The sequence below is a fragment of the Furipterus horrens genome, unplaced genomic scaffold (genome assembly GCF_987537825.1).
Source record: "Furipterus horrens unplaced genomic scaffold, mFurHor1.1.pri manual_scaffold_5, whole genome shotgun sequence".
Lineage (NCBI taxonomy): Eukaryota > Metazoa > Chordata > Mammalia > Chiroptera > Furipteridae > Furipterus > Furipterus horrens.
The window spans coordinates 130027468-130038079 of NW_028327175.1; the positions used below are offsets into that span (position 1 = coordinate 130027468).

Sequence of the window (10612 nt, forward strand, 5' to 3'; positions counted from 1 at the left end):
TCTATCCTTGCTCCCCTTCATCTCCCTCTGGTATCCCTATGATATGGATAATATAATGTTTCATGTTGTCCTGTAGCTCTCTTAAACCCTCTTCATTTTTTTTCAGTTTTTTTTTTTGTTTGTTTGTTTTGTTTATTTTGTTTTGTTTTGTTTTGTTGCACTGTCTGGGAATTTTTTTTCTACGTTGTCCTCCAGCTTGCTGATCTGATCCTCTGCTTCCTCCAGCCTGTTTGTTGTTCTTTCTAATGTTTTTTCAGTTCAGAAATTGTATTCATTTCCTCCTGGATCTTTATTATTGATAGCTTCTATGTTTCTTTTAATGTTGGTGTAGTTTGCAGTAAGTTCCTTGTAGCTTCCCTGGAGTTTCTATATACACTATCATGTCATCTACAAATAATAACAGTTTTACTTCCTCCTTTCCAATTTGGATGCCTTTTAACTATCTTTCTTGTCTAGCCATTGTGGCCAGAACTTCTAACACTATGCTGAATATGAGTGGTGAAAGTGGGCACCCTTGTCCTGTTCCTGATCTTAAGGGAAATGCTTTTAGTTTTGCCCATTGAGTATGATGTTGGCAGTAGGTTTCTGGTATATGGCCATTATTATGTTGAAGTATGCTCCCTCTGTTGGCACTTTGCTGAGTGTTTTTATCATAAATGGGTGCTAGATTTTGTCATGTTTTTTCAGCATCTACTGATATGATCATGTTATTTCTGTCTTTCATTTTGTTTATGTGATGTACTACATTTATTGATTTGCCAGTGTTATACCATCCTTGCTTCCCTGGAATAAATACCACTTGATCATTGTGTATCATTTGTTTAAGGTATTGCTGGATCCAGATTACCAATATTTTGTTGAGGATTTTAGCTACTTTGTTCATCAGAGATACTGGCCTGTAATTTTCTTTCTATGATGTGTCTTTACCTGGTTTTGGAATTAGGACAATGCTGATCTCATAAAAAGAGTTTGGGAGTCTTCCCTCTTCTTGAATTTTTTGGAATAGTTTGAGAAGAATAGGAATTTGAATGTTTGGTAAAATTCGCCTGTGAAGCCATCTTGTCTAGGGCTTTGTGTGTCTGGAGTTTTTTTATTACTGCTTCAGTTTCACTAGTTGTTATCGGTCTGTTTAGGCTTTCTACTTTTTCTTGATTCAGCTTTTGGAAATTGTATTTTTCCAGAAATATGTCCATTTGCCTATGTTTGCAATTTCTTGGCATATAGTTGTTACAGTAATTTCTTACAATCCTTTTTATTTTCATGGTATTGGTTGTTATTTCTCTCTTTTCGTTTCTGATTTTATTCATTTGAGTCCTCTCTTTTCTTTTTTTGCCCATTGAGACATTTTATTTGCACATATGTATTACATCCCTAGAAAAAGAATCTCAGGATTTTTCCTCTTTTTTGTTTTCATCTTGCTTCCTCATGGTCTATAATGCCCACTGAGCTTGTCAGTACAATGAAAACAAACTGACAGGATGGAAGCAGGTTGTTCTGCCTTTTTTCTAGATCTTTGAGTTGCACATAAAATCTGGGGCTGATCACTCCACACTTGTTCAACCTGCCTTTCAGGTTCACAACAATCTTCCCAATTCTTTGGTCATCAGTAATTTCAAATTCACCAATGTAACCCTGCTTCGTCATCACAGTTAAAAACCAGAAGATGACTTCTGGGATGGCCTCATAAGAACCTGGCATGTGCCTCTCTTTTCAGCATTGATACTCTTGAGATCATCGGCCAGGACATTCATGCGCATAGTAAGATGGTGGAGAGAGCTCTTTCTTTTTTTTTTTTTCTTGATGAGTCTAGTTAAAGGTTTGTCAGTTTTGTTTATCCTTTCAAAGAATTAGCTCCTAGATTTATTGGTTCTTTGGCTTTTTTTTTTTTTTTTGTCTCTATGTCACTTAATTGTTCTCTCATCTTGATTACTTCATTTCTTCCACTCGCTCTGGACTTTGTTGTTGCTGCTCTAGATCTTTTAGATGTAGGGTTAGGTTGTTTGAGATTTTTCTTTCTTCTTTAGGTAGGCCTACATTGCTATGAACTCCCTCTCAGGACTGCCTCTGTCCCACAGGTTTTGGGTTGTTGTGTGTTATTTTCATTTGTTTCCAGATACTTTTTGATTTCCTCCTTGATCTTGTTGTTAACACATTTATTATTTAATAACATGTTAGTCAATCTCCATGGATTTTAATGTTTTTGAGGTTTTTCCTTGAGGTTGGTTTCCAGTTTCAAGCCATTGTGATCTGAGAAGATGCTTGATATAATTTCAATTTTCTTGAATTTGTTAAAGCTTGTTTTGTGTCCTACCATGTAGTCTGTCTTTGAAAATGTTCCATGTGCACTTGAAAAAAATGTACACTTTGCTTCTTTGGGATGAACTGTTCTATAAATATCAAATCCATTTGATCTAGAGTGTTGTACAATGCCAAAATATCCTTGCTGATTCTTTGTCACAGACCTCCAACCAGCAGCATCCACGGCATTGTGGATGAAATGAATAAATGCACAAGGACTGCAAGAATCCTGTGGAGAAGAGGGGACCAAAGTGTCCACTCTCTGAAGGAGAAAGTGCAGTTTGCCCCCACCTGAACAGGCTTTTATTAACTCTTTAGGTGGATTACATCTGAGAAAGTTATAAATAATTATGCCAATTATGGACTTATATGATTATTACTTTTATATAACAGAGAAAAGAATGTTATACATGCATGGATGATAAGGATAACTGATCTAGCTACATCCTGTCCTTTAAAATCAGGCCAGAATCCTAAGAACTGCTTCAAGGTTACACGCTGAACATCTGTTGTTCTCAGCACAGGACGAGGGAGTCCTTTAGCAGAAAGCAAGTGTTTAAGCTATTATAGAAACTCAGGCCTGGTTTCCCATGGGAAAACCAGTATGGAGTGGGTCCTGTCTGCTGCCATACTCCCAGTTGTTTTCCAAATCTGGGGCTGAGATACATTTGCCACCACCAAGCACCCCGGCTTCCTATAATTCTGTGTGTGGAAGATCCACCCATTGTTGACAGGGGGTTGTTAAAATGTATTACTGTCATTCTCCTTAAAGTTCTCCAAGATTTTCCTTATGTATTTAGGTGCTCCAGTGTTGGGTGCATATATGCTCACAAGGGTTATAACCTCTTGATAAACCATTTCCTTAGGTATTATGTAGTGACCTTTTTTGTTTCTTGTTATACTTTTTGTTTTGAAGTCTGTTTTGTCTGTAATTTTATAATGTTACAGTAGTTGCATTTTTCCCCCTTTGGTCCCTTCTGTCCAGTACCCTCCTTCCCACCAACAATTGTAACTCTCTTAGTTCATGTCCAATGGTTGTGCATATAAGTGCTTTGGTTTCACCCTTTCCTATACCATTCTTAACTTTCCCTTGTCTATTTTGTACCAACAAATTATGCTTCTTAATCCCTGCACCATTTCCCCATTTTTCCCCCTCCCACCACCCAGCTGATAACCCTCCAAATGATCACCATATCTATGATTCTGTTCCTATTCTGGTTTGCTTAGTTTGGTTTGTTTTTATTTTTTAGATTCAGTTGTTGATAGTTGTGAGTTTGTTATCATTTTGCTGTTTATAGTTTTGATCTTCTTTTTCTTAAATAAGTCCCTTTAACATGTCATATAATAATGGTTTGGTGAAGATGAACTCCTCTATCTTTACCTTGTCTGGGAAGCACTTTATTTCCTTCCATTCTAAATGATAGCTTTGCTGGATAAAGTAATCTTGTCTGTAGGTCCTTGCTTTTCATCACATTAAATACTTCTTGCCTGCAAAGTTTCTTTTGAGAAATCAGCTGATAGTCTCATAGGCACCTCTTTGTAGGTAACTCTCTGCTTTTCTCTAGCTGCTTTTAAGATTCTCTGTTTCTCTTTAACCTTTGGCATTTTAATTATTATGTGTCTCAGTGTGGTCCTTTTGGGTCTAGCTTGTTTGGGACTCTGTGTTCACTGGACTTGTATGTCTGTTTCCTTCATCAAATTTGGGAAGTTTTCCTTCATTATTTTTTCACATAAGTTTTTATTTCTTCCTCTTCCTCTTCTCCTTCAGGCACCCCTGTGATTCAGATGTCAGCGCGTTTAAAGTTGTCCCAGAGGTTTCTAAGTGTCTCTTCATTTTTTCCAATTCTTGTTTCTTCATTCTGTATTGGTTGACTTTTTTTCTTCCTTATGTTCCAAATCATTGATTTGAACCCTGGTTTCCTTCCCTGCATCATTGGTTTCATGTGGATTTTTCTTTATTTCATTTAGCATAGCCTTCACTTCTTCCCTATGCGTTTGCTGTACTTAAACATATCTGTCAAGTCTGTGAGTATCTTTATCACCAGTCTTTTGAACTCTACATCTGTTAGGTTGGCTATCTTCTCGTCGCTTAGTTCTCCCACTGGAACCTGGATCCGTTCCCTCTTTGGGGCCATACTTCTGTGTTCCCTCATCTTGACAGGCTCCCATGTTTGTTTGTCTCTGCGTCTTAGGTAGAGCTGTTGCACCTGTTACATTGTAAGGAGCGGAGCCTTAGGTATTCGTCAGTACCAGCAATCTGTTTCACCATGTTATGGCGCTGTATGTTGGCGAGAGGTGTGACAGGGAACAATGCCACTTGCTCAGCACTTGCCCCATTTCCACATACTTATCCCACTTCCGTATGGGACTGGCACCTCTCTAGCTGTTGTCCTGGCCATCGTTGCCAGAGTGGGTGGATCTGTGAATGTTCTAAGACTGCAGGGGTCCTTTAAATAAGTGGACTCTACTGAGAGACAGGCAGTTTCTTCCTCTGCCCCAGTGCCCACTGGTTTTCATAGTCAGAAGCAATGAGGCTTGATTTTCCCCAGCACTGGAACAGTGAGCTGTGCAGTGTGGTCTGGTCCTGGGAGCGCTCCCTAGGTGTCCCTCCCTTCTTTTTAATGTTTGTTGACTACTTTTTACCATCCATCCACTGCCGCTGCCGCCACTGCCACACCGTGTCCTCTACACCCTGGCTCCATCCCTCCTACCTGTCTTGATTAGTTTTCTTTATATCTTTGTTTTTTGGACTTCCATGCAGCTCAATTTTCTGGAACTTCTGGTTGTCTCTAGTTTTCTGGTAGTTGTATTCCTTCTTAGTTGTGGAGGGAGATGAGCATGTCTGTCTAGGCCTTCATCTTGGCTGGAGACACACCAGCTTTCTTTTCATGTCCACTTGGAATATTTTTTCTGTACTTTCACTTTCAGCCTGCATAGCTCTTTTGTTATGAGATGGAACTCCTGTATGCAGTATATGTGTGGATGGTGTTTTCTTACCCACTTAGCTACCTTGTGCCCTTTGACTGGAGCATTTAAACCATTTATACTTAAGCTTATTACTGATAGATACTTGTTCATTGCCATTTTTCCCTTTGTATCTGTGTTCCTCTCTATGTTTTCTTCTTCTTAAAGCAGACCCTTTAGCCTCTCTTGCAGTGCTGGCTTGGTGTATATGTGGTCTTTTAGCCTTCTTTTCTCTGGAAGCTTTTTGTTTCACTTTCCATTTTAAATGAGAGCCTTGCTGGATAATGTAGTCTTGGTTGCAGGTCCTGACTTTTCATTACATGGAATATTTCCTGTCTATCTCTTCTGGCTTGTAGTATTTCTGTTGAGAAATCAGCTGATAATCTTATTTGAGCCCCCTTCTATGTTACTAGCTGTTTCTCACAATGATTCTCTGTCTTTAAATTTTGCCATTTTAATTATGGTGTCTTGGAGTGGGCCTTTTAGTATTAATTTAATTGTGACCCTCTGTACTACCTGAACTTGCATGACTTTTGCTCTCACCAAGTTAAGGAAGTTTTCTGTCATTTTTCCAACAGGTTTTCTATCCCTTCTTCCTTTTCTTCTCCTTCTGGTATCACTATGATGCAAATATTAACATTTCATGTTGTCCTGAAGCTCCCTTAAACTATCCTCATTCTTTTCATGTCTTTTTATTGTTCTTTTTGAGTCTTTTTAATGTTTAGTTGCTCTGACTGTATGGTTTTTCTGTTGTGTCTTCCAGCTCACTGATGTGGTCTTCTGCTTTATCTGTCATGTTTTTAATTCCTTCTAGTATATTTTTTCATTTCAGATGTTGTGTTGTTTATTTCCTTCTGGTTCTTATTCATAGTTTCTATATTCTCTTTCAATGTGCTATAGTTCTCACTGATTTCCTTTAGTTCCCTTTAAGTTCCCTGTAGTTGTCACTGAGTTCCTTCAATCTTTTTATAGACATTATTTTGAACTCTTGTCTGACAGATTGCTTGCCTCAATTTCATTTAACTTTTTCTGAGGATTCCTCCTTTCATTTTGATTTGAGGTTGTTTCTTTGTCTCCCCATTTTACATTACTTTTTGCTTCTGTGCCTCAGATTGCTCTGCTTTTACTGCCTACCTTTGCAGGGTGGCCTTCTGTGGTAGGAGTTCTGTGCTACAACTACTGAGGCTTTGATCTTATATGGATGCTCTAAGGATGCCCTTTATTCAGTTTTTGTGGGCTTTCTTGTTGTATTTGGGCTTTATCAATGGCTCATTAGTTGGTGGGTTCTCCCCTACAGGTTGACTGAATCACACCCTTACTATGTCTTGTATACTGTTGTACATGGGCAGGCAGAATAAAGCAAAACTACCCAGAAAATGAAATCAGTGCCAACAAAAATTTCCCCCACAACATCAGCAATATTAACAGCAAATTAGCAAAGATTAATAAGGGTGGAAAGGAATTACAAATATTATAAGGTAGGGAAAAAGAATATGAGATGACTAAAAGAGAGAAAAATGATTTTGAGAGGCAAGAGGGAGGAGAAATAGTAAGAGTAGGAAATATAAAGAAGGTGAAGAAAGGGAGAAAATATAATTTAAAATGTAAGCAGAAAAGGGAAAGGGTGATGGCAAAATAGAGTAAGAAAAGGGAAGGGTATAATATGAGGTTTGAAATTTTTTAAAAAGTGACTAGAAACAAAATTGCAAATCTAACATTTAAGTCTTTAATCCACTTTGAATTTATACCTATGTGTGGTGTAAAAAGGTGATCTAGTTGTTTGTTTTTAATTGCACGTATCCAGTTTTCTCAACACCATTGATTGAAGAGACCATCTTTACCCCTTTGTATATTTCTTTTATCAATGCCTTAACATTTTCAGAGTATATAGCTTTTACTGTTTTGTTCATATTTATTCTTAGGTAATTTTTTATGCAAGTGTAGATGGGATTCTTTTCTTAATTTTCTGATAGTTTTTATTAAGAGTATAAAAACACAACTTTCTGAACATTGATTTTGTATTTTGCAACTGTGTTGAATTCATTTATTAGTTTTAATAGTTTATTGATGGAATCTTTAGGAATCTCTATATGGGATCATGTCATCTGAATAGTGATAGTTTCACTTCTTCCTTTTTAACTTGGAAGCCTTTTCTTTTTCCTGTCTGATTGCCATGCTAGGACTTCCAGTACTATGTTGACTAAAAGCGATGAACCTATCTTCTAACTGATCTTACGGAAAAAGCTTTCAGTTTTTCCCCATTGAATTTGAGATCATCTGTGGGTTTCTTATATATGGGCTTTATAATGCTGAGGTATATTCCTTCTACCCACGTTGCTGAGAGCGTTTATCATAAATGGAAGTTGAATTTTGCCAATTGCTTTATATTTACCTATTGATTTGCTCATATGATTATATTTTCATTTTGTTTACTTGGTGTATCACATTAATTGATTTGCAGGTATTGTACCATCCTTGCATCCCTGGAATAAATTCCACTTGATTGTGGTGTATGATTTTGTTAATGTTTTGCTGAATTTGGTTTGCTAATATTTTGTGGAGGATTTTTTCTTTGTAGGTAAAGAATGAGATGTTATTAAAAATAAAGTGACTTTTTTTCTGAATTCTAGGGGTATTCATCTTTTTAAATTAAATGTATTGGGATGACATTAGTTAATAACACATTATGGATTTTTGCATCCATGTTCATCACAGATATTGCCGTTGTAATCCCCTTTTTCTTTTTGGTGGTTTTGGTGTCAGGGTAATACTGGCTTGATAAAATGAGTTTGGGAGCTTTCCTTCCTCTTCAATTTTTTGGAATAGTTTGAGAAGGATAGGTATTAATTCTTTTTTAAATGGGTGGTAAGATTCACCTGTGAAACAATCTGAACCAGGCCATGTTTTTGTTCAAAGTTTGATTATTAATTTGATTTTGATACTAGTAATCTGTCTGTTCAAATGATCTCTCTCTTCTTGACTTTGTCTTGGAAGACTGTTTCTAGGAATTTACCCATTTCTTCTAGATTCTCCAGTTTGTTGGCATATAATTGCTTGTAGTATTCCTTTATAGTCTTTTTTATCTTTGTAGTGTCGGTTATAATCTCTCCTCTTTCATTCCTGATTTTATTTAATTGGACCCTTTTTTTCTTGTTGAGTCTTTCAAGGGGTTAGTCAACTTTATTTATCCTTCCAAAGAACCAGCTCTTACTTTCATTGATATTTTCTATTTTTTTAATTTTTAGTTTTTATTTCCACTCTGATCTTTACTATTTCCCTTATATTTACTTTGGGTTTTGTTTGTTTTCTTTCCCTAGTTCCCTAGGTATAAAGTTAGATTACTTGGGATATTTCCTGTTTCTTTTGGTAGGCCTGTAATAGTGATTAAATTCCCTGTTAGATCTGCTTTCACTGTATCACATACATTTTTGAAAGTTCTGTTTTCATTTTCATTTATCTCAAGGTAGTTTTTTATTTCCTCTTTGATCCATTGGGTGTTTGGTAGCATGTTGTTTAACCTCCACGTATTTGTGTTTTTTCAGTTTTCTTCATGCATTTGATTTCTGGTTTTGTGCCATTGTGGTAAGAATATGCTTGAGATAATTACAGTCTTCTTGAATTTATTGAGACTTGTTTTGTGGCCTAATATGTGCTGTGTCCTGGAAAATGTTCCATATACACTTGAGAAAAAGTGTAATCTGCTGTTTGGGGACTAAATGTTCTATAAATGTCTATTAACTTGATCTGGTCTGAAAGGCATTTAAGGCCATTATTTCCTTATTTATTTTTTGTCCTTATTTATTTTTTGTCTGGATGATCTACCCACTGAGGTAAGTAGGGGTATTAGGTCCCCAACTATTACAGTATTACTGTTAATTACTGCTTTTATGTCCATTAATATTTGCTTTATATACTTAGGTGCTCCTATATTGGGTTCTTAGATATTTACAATTGTTATATCCTCTTCTTGGATTGACCCGTTTATCATTATGTAATGTCCTTCTTTGTCTTTTTTACATTCTTTGTCTTAAAGTCAATTTTGTGTGATATGTGTATCAGTACCCCAGTTTTCTTTTCATTTCTACTTGTATGGAATATCTTTTTCCATACCTCCACTTTCAGTCTGTGTGTGTCTTTTGATCTAAAGTAAATCTCTTTCAGTTGACATACAGATGGATCTTTTTTCATTTTAACCCATTGTGCCACCTTGTCTTTTGACTGGAACATTTAGTCCATTTACACTTAATTATTTATAGGTATGTGCCTATTGCCATTTTGTTAATTGTTTTTGGTTGTTTTGGTTGTTCTCTGGTTTTTTTCTTCTCTTAATCTCCTTTAATTTGATGGTTTACTTAAGTGTTTGGGTTCCTTTCTTTTTCTTTTTTTTAGTATTTTTGCAGGTTTTTGGTTTGTGGTTACCATGAGGTAATATACGTGTGTGTGTGTGTGTGTGTGTGTGAGTGTGTGTGTGTGTGTGTGTACCTTTTTCCATATATATATATATATATATATATATATATATATATATATATATATGCCCATCTATCTATAGCAATCATTTTAAGCTGATAGGCTTTTAAGTGCAGACACATTCTAAAAGCACTACACTTTTAGTCCCCCCTCTAATCTTTGTTTTAATCATGTTTTATGTTTTTGTGCATAATTTTACTACTTTTGTCTTTGAATTTTCATATTTACTTTTAAGTGGTTGATTCACTGTATTTATTATTTGTCTTTAGCAATGAGATTTTCTTTCCTGTATTTTCTTATTTCTGGTTATGGCCTTTTCATATCTGCATAAAGAAGACCCTTTACCCTGACCAGTGTGGCTCAGTTGACTGGGCGTCATCCCACAAGGAAAAAGGTTGCTGGTTCAAACCGAGGTAAGGGCATATGCCTAAAGTTGCAGGTCTGATCCCAGTCAGGGTGCATGTGAGAAGCAACCGATAAATGTTTTTCTCTCACATTGATATTTCTCTTCCTTTCTTTCTCCCTCTCTTCCCCTCTCTAAAAAATAAATAAAATCTTTAGAGAAGACCCTTTAATATTTCTTTTAAAGCTGGTTTAGTGTTGGTTTTTGCTTGTCTGGGAAACTCAGCTCTGAATGATAATCTTCCTAGCATAGTATTCTAGGTGTATATATTCCTTTCTTTCTACACTTTAAATATTTCCTGCTAGTTCCTTCTAGCCTGTAAAGTTGCTGCTGGGAAATCAGTTGGTATTTTTTTGTGACTACTATTTCCTTCTTGCTGCCTCCAAGATTTTCTTTCATTCCTTAACTTTTATCATTTTAATTACAAAATACCTTGGAGTGGGCCTCTTTGGGTTCATCTTGTTTGGAACTCTGCTT

General features: G+C 36.2%; 1 protein-coding gene and 1 pseudogene across 4 annotated transcripts in view; one reads left to right on the forward strand and one right to left on the reverse strand.

Annotated features, from left to right (window-relative positions):
- KNOP1 (lysine rich nucleolar protein 1) overlaps window positions 1-10612 on the forward strand; it is a 34490-nt gene that overhangs the window by 19942 nt on the left and 3936 nt on the right. The window lies entirely within an intron of this gene.
- LOC150009820 (small ribosomal subunit protein uS8 pseudogene) lies at window positions 1408-1881 on the reverse strand (annotated as a pseudogene).